The sequence below is a fragment of the Paramormyrops kingsleyae genome, chromosome 12, assembly GCF_048594095.1.
Source record: "Paramormyrops kingsleyae isolate MSU_618 chromosome 12, PKINGS_0.4, whole genome shotgun sequence".
NCBI classification, from domain to species: domain Eukaryota; kingdom Metazoa; phylum Chordata; class Actinopteri; order Osteoglossiformes; family Mormyridae; genus Paramormyrops; species Paramormyrops kingsleyae.
The window spans coordinates 32080498-32093622 of NC_132808.1; positions in this window are offsets into that span (position 1 = coordinate 32080498).

The following is a 13125-nucleotide window of genomic DNA, read 5'->3' on the forward strand; positions in this document are numbered from 1 at the left end:
GGGCGGGCAGATGACTGTAACCATGCCGCCTCTAGCCTCAATTACCATAAATCGTAGAGGTTCCCTTTGATCCCGGTGGGATTACGACGGCAGCACATCTCAGACGCGCGGCGCAGATATTCGACAAAGAAATTTAGGACAGAATCAGTGGCAGCGGCCAGCCATCAGCTGGGCCGCCTTCGAACCCTTTTCCTATGGTCTGTGCATTTAAAAACAGGCTCCCCTTCTCATGTGTACAAACCTGTGCCTTTATTTAAATACCCAAAAGCTTCAGGCCAGTTGAGCCAGCTGGGTGGGTTCCTGAGCACATTACACTGGTACACAGTAGCATTTGTGCTCACTGTACTGGATCACTGAACACAGGGCCAAAAAGAGGAGAAGGAAGAAAAAATATTCTCGCTTCTCTGCAGTTCCTTTTTACTTCTGTACCATTCTCCTCGCTTCTTCATGTATGGAACCCTTTCAGGCTTTGGGGAGCTTTTCCTTTGTAGAGGAGCACAGCTTTGAGACAAAACTGACAGCACCTGACTCTTTTGCCTAAGTTGGGGACAGAATATACATGGATGGGAATTTAATTTAAATAAACAAAAAAAAGGCCCTCTCTCTTATGCTGTGTTTTATTTTACAGGGTGCTTGGGGGAATATCAAAGTGTTGGAAATGACAGAAACTGAGCAGAAATGGAATATATAAGTTAATCTAACTGGATATGTTTGGAGATTATGTACTGGTGCAGGGCGTTTAACGGAAGCATTTCGGTACATGTGTGTTGGGGAGGGGAAAGCTTTAGACGAGCAGATTGAGATCCGCAGTTATCACTGTGACTGGGAATTCACACCACTGCAACACTGTAAGACGTTAATGATGTTTTGGCCTGGGGGGGGGGGGTTGCTGTGAAAAGGGGAAAGGGTCTCTAACCTATAACATATTCTGGCCAAGGTGCAGGTGCCACAAGTGATCCAAAGTCAAGTCAAATGTTCATGACAGGACAGACATTACAGTGCGAAAGACAGAGCCTTGGGATAATGTACATTTTCATTTACATTTACAGCAGTTTACATGCAAAAAAAATCCTGTATAATTATTAATAATTTAAGGGGAGGAGCGACAGAGGGATGACTACTATATACATTTTCTATCTAACATAACGTAACATAAGATAACGTAACATAACAACGTAACATAACGTAACGTAACATAACAACACAATGTAACATGACATATGCCATAAACATTTCACATTAGACAAACACTCAGAGTGACAGTGCAGGAGATGTAGACAGATATAAACACTGTACAGATGTAAACAGCATTTCCCAGTAGTTTATTGGGCATTAAGCATTATGACACTATGCTGCCAGTAACCCCATCGGTCAACACCAGCATCTTAGGTGTGTCTGCATGTGGAAGCCAAAGAAGGGATATAGTGATAGACAGATGGAGAGTGCATATCATCCGGAGTTTGGAGACCAGATGAGGAGTGGCTACGCTTCAGTGATACCCCAGACAAGTTAGAACAGGATCTCGGGCAAAGGAGTGCAGAGAGTGCCGGGGTAGGAGCGTGCAGAACGCCATTCGGGGAACGACGGCGCAATGTTCATCCAGATGGCCGGATTCTTGGCAGCCAGGGAGCTGAGCAGCACGAAGTATGCGATGGTGATGGAGAGATGCTGAAGATGTGACCATTTCAGCCGACAGATAAATCAGGTCCATTTTAGCCAGGTCTAAGATGTTGTGAGATAAGTCTAAGATGGTGAGAAGTAATCAGAGCAGCCTGCTGGAATGTGCCAGTCACAAGCCAGACTGTGGTCCAGCAGAGTCTTCTGCAAGATGAAGTTGGACCATTGTTTAAATGATGCATGTTTAAGGGTTTGGTTTAGAAGGAAGGGAGGCAGAGACTGGACAATTTCTTCCTGAGAAGTATGATATGCTAATGCCGTGCTGGGAAAAGTATCCGGAATATTCCGTATGAGTTGTAGTCTGTGGATTGTAATATGTGAGTCATAATGTGGGTAGTCTATATGGGTTTTAATATGTGGTTTGTACTATGGGGATAACGATATGCAATCTATCTGCCCCCATACACAAAATGCAAAACTCATTTGTGAAATGTTTGCTTCGCTATTAATTATGTTTTCTCTCTCACAATCATATATCACACTCTGCTAGGGGTTTTCACTTCATTTCTAGTTAAAGATGTCCATGTTTTAAATGGTAACAAGATTACATGTAACGCACCAAACTTTTTATGACACAGAAAGTGTAACAGCTCCAGACACATCTCGCTTATGTTCTGTGATACGTTCGTTGGAGGCTGGGCGACCAAAGAGGGTTACTGTGTTACCGGTTGAGCAAAGGCACGTCCCAGTCTGATCCTATACATGAAGTCAGTTCGGGAGTGGGAAGAAAACAGAAAGTGACAGCGGTATTTTCCTACTTGTGAGTCGACACAGGAGCTGCCAGACACGGCATGTCTGACCCCCCAACCACACACATACTAAAAACGCTTTCGCAAGACTCCTGGCTGGACGGATTTTACTTAGAAATCATACTTGACTGCTTTCCCTGGCCCGGTTCTTCGGACCGGTTTCCAAGATCCTACTAAAGTAACACCTGCCCCGAAGCAGGAAGTTGTGTCGAGCTTGAAGGTCATCCTATCCTTTCCTAACGAGGGGTCCAGTCCAGTTGCCCTAAGAAGAAAGGCTAAATTACCACCGTGAATCTAATGTGAACTTAATGTGACTTAATTCACCTCCTTGTTTGACCCTGACCCACTGTTGGTCCGCTTGGAATTCTTTTTAGTTTGCTTGTATTATTACGTCATCAGCAAATGAAATTACATTTACGTGGAAGAAAACTGATAAAAGTACAATAGGATGAAATTAAATGTTTAATTCACGGAGCCAGAGGCTCTCATTAAAAAATCATTAAATGTGTTCCTGAAATCTTATTCGGTGACTGGCTTAGATAGCTTCTAATCTTTATACCTCTCTGCAGTACTAATACTAACATGCTAGAGGCAACGTAGGCTAAATTCCCTCTAAAGGACAGAAAAGCAGAGCCTCCTCCTGAACTAGAATCCATAAACCCCCAAGCTAACTGCAGCCCCCACAGTGCATGGGTGGCCCGGTGTTATGTAGCCTATCACTCCATCACCTCCAACGTAACCTCTAGAGTTACGGCAAGTAGATTTGTCTTTTATGAGCAATGAGTGCCTTTCCCTTAAAAGACAGTGATAAAACTACAACTCAAAGGCAAGGGTTAGCTCAGCGTTTACTCCTACGTAATTTTAAGTCCTTCTACGGTATGTGAGAGGAAAAATCTGCGATATGGTATTGGTTACGTTTTCCCAGCTGTACAGTAGATTTTTAACTTAAGTAACGGGTGAATCTAACAGCCACGACCATGAGACAATGTTTTTCACCAGATAGTGGATCTCATTGGCATACTTTAAGCGGTATCTTTTCTCTGAACACCCTTGTTTTCTTGATGGAGAAATGCATTGGTGACGTGCCGTTTAGACACACCCACTTTTGAAATTTTCTATACATTGTACAAACGCCGGTTCAACATAGGGTCATGGTGACCCTGTAACTGGTCCCAAGGAGCAGGATGCCCACATACTCACACATACTCACACATACTCTGGGTATCTAAGTGACATCAGTTTGATCCTAGAGCAGTGTTTCCCATTCTGGTCTTCGGGGACCCACAGATGATCCACATTTTTGCTCCCTCCCAGCTCCCGGTAGATCAAAACATGGACTGTCTGGCAGGGAGCTGGGAGGGAGCAAAAACATGGACTGTCTGGCAGGGAGCTGGGAGGGAGCAAAAACATGGACTGTCTGGCAGGGAGCTGGGAGGGAGCAAAAACATGGACTGTCTGGCAGGGAGCTGGGAGGGAGCAAAAACATGGACTGTCTGGCAGGGAGCTGGGAGGGAGCAAAAATGTGGACTGTCTGGCAGGGAGCTGGGAGGGAGCAAAAACATGGACTGTCTGGCAGGGAGCTGGGAGGGAGCAAAAACATGGACTGTCTGACAGGGAGCTGGGAGGGAGCAAAAACATGGACTGTCTGGCAGGGAGCTGGGAGGGAGCAAAAACATGGACTGTCTGGCAGGAAGCTGGGAGGGAGCAAAAATATGGACTGTCTGGCAGGGAGCTGGGATGGAGCAAAAACGTGGACTGTCTCTGGGTCCGTGAGGAATGGATTGGGAAACACTGCTTTAGAGCCATGAATCAAACCCACAACCATAGAGGTGTGAAGCTACAATACTAATTGAGCCACACTGCCACCCGAGACTGTAACAGCGAGGTCATGATTTCTCAATTCATTACATTTTACAGCAGCATTTCGGAAGAAGGAAGCATCCTATTTCCCGTTTCCAGATTTCCCATCTAGGTGTATGGGTTGCCATATAATGGACTGTAAGGTACACAACACAAGAATATGGGCATGCACTTCGTGGCCAGTGTTCAGCAATGAAACAAACTATAGAGCCCAATTCCAGAATGGTTACATCAGATTACATCATGCAAGACCTCTATCCACCTACAACAGGCCTGGAATTGGAGCCGCTAGTGTATTGCCAGCCACTACCTTTGACGATGGGCTGTAATTACCACACCGCTCATGTCTTCCATGTGAGACATTATCTGGCAACCATATGTAGGGTTATGAGTCCTATTTCAAAACTGAAACTCTGATGTACTAAAGCTAGGGTCCCTTATTCACCTTGGAATTATATGCTGTACATTTGCTCTAATGACATCTAATTCCCCTAAAATCCTGATAGGTTTTGATATTGAAATCATTCTGGTGACCTGTAGCCCTCAATACCGAAACTGAATTGACATTCAACAAATCGGATCCTGGGATGTATCAGTGTTTGCCTGTTGGTTGATTAAGTGTCGGTGGTGTCGAATGAGAACTGGATGGTAAACTCAGGGGTCAAGAGAATGTAAGTGAGATGAACCAGAGAGCAAACAAGAAAGTGGGACAGTGTTTTTCCTGGCTGGGAAATTAGGGCTTACTGGAGTGGTCCTGCAAACAGACCCTCCCCCAGACAGATGATGAGGCAACACACGGGATGGATTTGGATGCCAGGGGAACCAGGAATGTGAAGAGTCTGCTTAGGACCTGGAGGAAGAGAGGAAAATACAGAGGGACAACTGACCAATGGCTACAGTCGAGAAAGGTGGCCGTTATGGTTTGCAGAGGTGGAGTTGAGTACTCTGTTGAGTACTCTGTGACTGTGACTCTTTATACTCAATTGGTTGGTTGAAACAAAATCTTGGTCTGGATTTGTACTCTCTGGACCTGAAATCTCCACCTCTGATGGTTTGTTCTGTTTTGTAACACTCGGAATGTACCATTCTACGTATTTTTAGGGGTGATACTGGTGTGTTATAGGGACAGGAGACTGTGTAGGATGTTACAAATGATCTTCTAGTTAAAATAATCTCCTACAAAGAAAAGAGTGCATGGGGTTAGACACACAAGAATGCAAGTAAGTATGCAAGGTAAACGGATTAAAAGCAGGGTGTCATAAATCTAAAATTAACGAAAATGTATGCAAACATGAAATAATTAAAGCTCAATTATTCAGACATGTAAATGTTTAGAGAATTAGTTTTTTACTTGAAGGCTCCGTGTTTAATAGTGGTAACAACACTTAGACACTTCTAGCGTTGTCAGCGTTATCAGCACAGAACCTGAATTGATTGGGCCCATGTTTTAAAACAATGTAGTAGCGCGAGACAAATCGCAGATGCTATGTTCAGCATTCATCTATTTAGACATTTTTGTTTGCTTGCCAGTTAGCGACTGAGCCTGGGAAGTTTTAGCCTCCGTGTTTAATATGTTGAATAGATTTCAGTAGGACTTCGGCACTGCTTGGCTGCTGACATGTTCCTTCACAAGGGCGCGACCTGTCGTGAGTCACCGAAATTACATCCGCGTCGTCCGTCATCCTCCTCAGACACGGAGCGGTCGTTCTTTACGGCTAATTGTCACTTTAGCTGGGAAACTGCCGGTGTCAACATACAGTGACAATCTTGGCTTTTGTGCGTCGTAGTGCTTCACAGTAAAAAACAGCTTAATGTCTCAATCCTGAGTGTAATTATGTTCATCTTAACAATTCAGTTAGCAATTTGTTTAAGGAATGTTACTTTGAAAGCACACCAGTTGGGTGAATTTATACAGTCAGAAAAAAATCCAATCACAGACGTTCTTCATTGGATGCTCATTTATTTGTTTGTTTTTCTTAGAAGCAACTTACAGATCAATGTAAGTGATGATGAAAATTTATATCTGACTTATTTAGCAAAGAGACACACTTGTAAGAGACCAATATTTATGCTTAAGGGCCTTGCTCAGGAGCCCAACAGTGAAATCATTCTGTCACCACTGGGATTTGCACCAGTAATCTTCCCCGCTGAGCCACACTCTCCCTCATAATGCTCAGTAAAATAAGTCTCTCTTTGGATGCCATGTACTTGCAGAGAGAAACATTCATAAGACAGACTAAAATTGTTCTGTCTGATTGGTTCAAGCCATTCCGGGGCACATGTGTTTACAGCCTACGGGAATATAATAGTATGCACAATGTCACTGTCAAGAACCGCTAGACCCTGCCCAAAACACCTCTCTCACCCCATCAGCTCCACCGGGGCGTCTGTGCTCCGTTCGTCCCTTCAGATGTCCGACGGCATGTGTTTCTCCCCGGGTGATGTCACGCATGGAGACGGGGACCAGGGAGGACAAACAGACCATCCCACCTGACTCTCAGCTGTTAGTTTCGCTGAGATTAAATACTGCAGTGCAAGCGGGCAGGCAGACGGGGAGTGGCGGTAATGCGAGGTGGTGTTTGTAGCGCCTTGGTGCCGTTGAGCTCACTCCCATGGAGACACACCCGGATATATTACAGGGGAAGGGTAGCTTACACTCCGCTAGCATATTTTATACGGGCCGAGAGCCACACTAGTGCTGGAAGATGACTTTTATTGGGATTTTAAGAAGTTTAATTCAGGGCCGCCGTGTTCCTGTCAATCGCTGGAGTCACGGATCTCCCCACTCGCACCGTGAGCATCCAGGGATTCCGCTAGAACGATCCGCTGTGGAAAACCACCCATCCTGTCCTGCTGGATGAGAACATAGATATAGATGAGAACACAGATCTGCCCAAACTTCTCCCGGCATGACAGCCGTCCCCCCCCCCCCCCCTTCCCTTTCTCTTGTAACGCCAAAGCAGGACTATGATTGATCGCTGGGAAACAGCAGTAATGTAGCCAGGCTGGAATGCCATTACTGCGAGAATCACACACCCCTACGAAATTCCAGAGAGCCGGTGAGTCGGAGCGTCAGAGGCGGACTTAAAAACTCCTGGAATTTACATTAATTCATGTTAAAAGCACAAGACGGAATTACGGCTCACTGTTTAGAGAACGGTGTCCCTGGAATCAATTGCGTTTTTTTTTTTTTGGTTAACTTTTCCCCCAGGTTCCATTTAGAAACCCAAAAGCAAACACTACCTTTTATAAACATGCTTTTAGTCCCGTCTTCTCTGCCTGTCCATCTCATAAAGAAGACGCTTCATGGGCCCCCCTGGGTCACATGATCAGGGGAGGGGGTCCAGCCATCACACCACAACATGTTTTTTCTGGGTGTGAAGACCTTTCCTCACTCATATCAAAGCGACACGGCAAAAAAAATGGAAAAATGACAGATATCGCTTGACGAACTCCAGGGTTGCTATAAAGTGTCGTGTTTAACAAAACACCCGACAGGAGATGATTCAAAAGTTATTTTCCCCTGCGTCTGGCCCTGTGCATTCTGGGATAGGCTCCAGACCGGCTCCACCCAACGCTAGATAATAAGATGTGATTATAAGATGGATGAAAGGATGATAATGAATAATAATGAAGGCATCATGATTTGTAGAACAGAATATCTTCATCGTACATGTACAACAAAAGTCTGTGTGCTTTCTTCACCAATGACACGTATTATAAAAGCTAACAATAATACAAATATAGAGAGACAGTACATGGCTGACTAGAGTCTAACAGTGCAGTAGTGCTGTCATTTATTGTTTTCAACAGCATTAAACATAACGGCATATTTTGATTGTCAGTACACACTTTGTGCCCCATTTTACCACATGTCTGCGCACACACACACACACACACACACACACACACACACACACACGCGCACACACACACACACACACACACACACACACACACTTTAGTTATATCAGTGGACACAGGGTCCTGGGTGTATTATACAGAGTTGGTTCTACTCCATTGGCTACGCTGAAAGTTTAGGGCTCATGTTGATGGTAATTATCATGGGCCATGGAAGCAGAGTGGCACTGTAAGCTGCTTGGGAGTGCAGTGCCATTTCATATTCTGTTATTGGAGTCTGGACGTGGGCCGAGGGCGTGTAGGTAATCTGCGCACAGACCCAAGCTCCTGTAACCTAATCTCCCAGCAGCTGCAGCACATGATTAGCTCAAAGGGGCTTTTTCGCTTTCCCTCTCCGCTTATGCCTTCAATAGCGTTGTTTTCTTGTTCCCGCACAGAATTACCGTAGGCGACACGCGTTCGTCGGCGAGAGGTCCCCCGGACCCGGGCCCGTTCCCATGCCATGTGACACCGCGAGCCCAGGCTGTGACTGTACCTCCTCCTGTGGTCTCTGCTGATTAGGATGCGGGCTGGAGGCTCTGGGTGTGATGAGGGTCATCTCTGCCCCAGGCAAGGAATCCATGGTAACAACTGGGGGCGGGGGCCCTGTTATCCTGGATCCACCTTGCTTACATGCAACAGCAACCTTTGTCCCATGTAGGTCCTCTGAAGGTCCTCTGAAGGTCCTCTTAAGGCATCCTAAAAGTTAAGTCAAATCAACTCAAGTCAAGTCTAGTCAAGTCAAAGTCAAGTGGACTTTATTGTCATACCATCCATATACAGATGAATAGCGTCCCTCCTGGACCATAGTGTGACATACAGACAGCAAGTGACAAGGGGAGGGTTTTCGTGACAAGTAAAGTGCAAAACACGGGACAGGGTGGGACAGGGGCCTGGACACAAGGGCTTATATACTGTGCAATGTGTATGTAAACAATAAATACAGTGCGGGGGGGGGGGGGTTAGACATTAAATGCCCTATCAAGGCTGGACTTATGGCCAACTAACCTGGGCCCAGGGCCCCGAGGTGTAGGGGGCCCCAGATTTTTTCCTGGTTTTAACAGCAGCATTTTATGCTGTAGGTAGGGTCCAGATGATAAATTTAGCCCAGGGGGTCCTGAAATTGGGCCTGTTCATGACAGTCTTGGTCACTGGTGGACCTGCTGAGAAGCCCTGTCTGCCCTCGCACCCCCCACCCACCGCAACTCCACTGCAGCCTCTCAGTTTTCATGTCAGGAGAGGGAGGACGGTGCTACGAGGGGGGGGGGAGAGCCAGGCCACCCACAGCTCCCGGGCCGGCGGACTCCCCCGGAGTCTCCCGCCCGCCCTCTGCGTGAGCGAGTCTCCTGGCACGTCCGCTGACATCCATGAATAATTCACTGTTTTTGTCCATCCAAGTCCTGATATGTAAAATAACACGCTCTTCTTCCTAATGGATGTAAGAAAGCAGCCAGCTTCTCCTTTCCTGCTCCCCCCCAGGGGCCGCTGGGGGGCAGGGGGCTGTGAGAGCGTCTGCCGTCGTCCCGCACACTGACCGGATACAGCTGCCGCTCCTCAGACGGTGCGAGTCCCCAGCGATCACCTCCTCCTCCTCCTCCTCCTCCTCCTCGCCTCCCTTCATTAGAAAAAAGTGGGAGTCGAACACAGGCCTTTGTCTGCGAACCAAATCGCCTCCGAGGGTGGCCCAGAGCAGGGTTACCGCGGCGACGGGCGCAGGCACTGGCATGCGCTACGCGGTCGATCAACACTCTGGCCGCCCGCTCCGTCATCGGGCTAGTAACAGCCTGACGAGATGTTTAGAGAATCACATGTGAAACTGAGTCATCACGCAGGACGTCCATGACCTTTCAGGGCGGGGACAGGCAGCTTTATCTGGGCGGCGAGGACACGTAGACTTCCAGGGGACATTTTTGACCATTCCTATCACTTTTCTGGTTTAGTATGTGCTGAGGTCCACCATTTCCGTGTCCGAGGCAACCACGCGATCCACCAGCCGGGTGCGCAGACGTGACGGTCGTGGGAAAACCACGGTGACGGCACAAACGTGAACGACGCCGCTCACTATGGTGGCCTCTTGTCTGTAACACCACTGCCCACATGCACCAGCAGTGAGAATGGATTTAGGAAAGAAAATTTGTGTTTCAAACCATGCATCAAAACATACGAATTGAAGAGGAATCACTTTAGAGTGTACGTCTTTTTACAAAACAAATATTCTTTACAGGTGTATAGCAGGTTTGTACTGGTAGCAATATAACTGAACACCTTTCATTAAACTCTCCAGTGAATTGTCAGGTATTCCAGTTTTAGTCCTAAGTTATGAGTTAGCGCTAAGCTAGTTTTAGCGCTACCTTAGTCAGGGCCCAGCAGTGCTCTGGATGAGGCCCATCAGCACAGCTTTCCGCACCCGGGACTCTGCTGCCTCACTGACCTCGAGTCAGGGCCCAGCAGTGCTCTGGATGAGGCCCATCAGCACAGCTTTCCGCACCCGGGGCTCTGCTGCCTCACTGACCTCGAGTCAGGGCCCAGCAGTGCTCTGGATGAGGCCCATCAGCACAGCTTTCCGCACCCGGGGCTCTGCTGCCTCACTGACCTCGAGTCAGGGCCCAGCAGTGCTCTGGATGAGGCCCATCAGCACAGCTTTCCGCACCCGGGACTCTGCTGCCTCACTGACCTCGAGTCAGGGCCCAGCAGTGCTCTGGATGAGGCCCATCAGCACAGCTTTCCGCACCCGGGGCTCTGCTGCCTCACTGACCTCGAGTCAGGGCCCAGCAGTGCTCTGGATGAGGCCCATCAGCACAGCTTTCCGCACCCGAAGCTCTGCTGCCTCACTGACCTCGAGTCAGGGCCCAGCAGTGCTCTGGATGAGGCCCATCAGCACAGCTTTCCGCACCCGGGGCTCTGCTGCCTCACTGACCTCGAGTCAGGGCCCAGCAGTGCTCTGGATGAGGCCCATCATCACAGCTTTCCGCACCCGGGGCTCTGCTGCCTCACTGACCTCGAGTCAGGGCCCAGCAGTGCTCTGGATGAGGCCCATCAGCACAGCTTTCCGCACCCGGGACTCTGCTGCCTCACTGACTCCTATCTGATGCTCCCTGTCAACAATCAGCAGCGACGACATCATCATACTGTATCCCACCAAAGGCCGCGTTACTGGCCTCTGCTCTTTTTCTGGATGTTTCCTAAGATTTTTTTTATTTCCTAAAAATCAATTTTTTGATACAGGTTTACAACATGCCTTTTAAGATACGGTAGCTAGAACACTAAGCGTTACTATTCAACTTCGTCGTTCACGCATTTAGTATTAACATATGGATGTATAGATCATTTTTAGCTGATGATATGACTCTACTGCATTCAAGGAAATAGAATTTGCTACTGCAATTTATTTTTCCATACTTCAAATATATTTAAGAGTTTATTTATAACATTTGGAAACCCAAAATGACTGACTGAGCTCTAATGCAGAGATTAACCCCACATGACAAAAATGGTCTTTGGGGTCAGACCTGGGTCGCGACGCTCAGGTCACGAGGGAACATCGTGCCTATAAGATAAACATATTTCACAAATGTGTTTCGCATATACACAAGCACGCACACCACCGCTGATTTAGGGCTCGTCGATGCTCTTTCAGTCTGACATGAAAGTGCCGTCTTAGTGTCGGCCTGACTTATCTCGCTCAGACGCCTCAGCGTACGTCCCAGCTGTTAATATCCGAGGAGACCCTTTGATGTTGCCCCAAAATGGAGCGAAGGAAACAGCGTTCCCTCATGTTTACAAAACGTAAGTGTGTCATTAATGGAGTCTGCGGTTCTCACAGTAATGCATATGGTGCCACGAGCCACTGGCTAATTGCTACATCAGACCTGGGGTGTCTTTCTACTTTTAAAAAATGACAATATTTCAAGTAGCGTGTTTCAGACAAGGCTACGTATTAAGATTTCGGTGTACTGGTCACCTAAATATTTAAAAACGTCAAAAAAGTAAAACTGGCTACACCCAGACCATGTGCAACAGTGGGCACTATGGGAGTCTGGATGGGCGTCTGGATGGGAGTCTGGATGGGCGTCTGGATGGGAGTCTGGATGGGCTTCTGGATGGGCGTCTGGATGGGCTTCTGGATGGGAGTCTGGATGGGCGTCTGGATGGGAGTCTGGATGGGCGTCTGGATGGGAGTCTGGATGGGAGTCTGGATGGGCGTCTGGATGGGAGTCTGGATGGGCGTCTGGATGGGCTTCTGGATGGGCGTCTGGATGGGCTTCTGGATGGGAGTCTGGATGGGCGTCTGGATGGGAGTCTGGATGGGAGTCTGGATGGGCGTCTGGATGGGCGTCTGGATGGGAGTCTGGATGGGCGTCTGGATGGGCGTCTGGATGGGCGTCTGGATGGGCATCTTTCATGTATTCATAGCATTTTTGCAGACGGTTTTGCACAAATGACACTCGATTAGCAGCCATAAGCCAATGCTTTGGTTTGCACCACATATCAAACTGGGAAAAGCCCAGTAACAACACCCCAAACTCATTTTGTAAACTCTCAACGATTCACCTTCCATACCGAAGCCTACAAATCTGACTTTCAATCAGTTTTATCCTTAAGAATGTAACGTAGCACATCAAAATATACCTGAAGCAGCAGTTGCTTGGTGCTGTAATGGTTGAATGCAGCCCAACTATGCGTTCGAAAACACCAGTTTACCAAGCTATATGTCTTTGGACCAGTGCTTAAAGTGGGCCGGTACTCACCAGTACATAGTTTCTTTTCAGAGTACTGGGAACATTTCTCGCGTACTAACCTGAAGACAGAGTCAACTCCCGATGATCATAAATTTACCGGTAGTGAATCACAAGGTGAGTACCGAGCGGTACCTGTGCTTTCACACTGCATCCTCTGCTTTGGACTATAATAAGAAACCCGCACAATAAGAGAACATGCA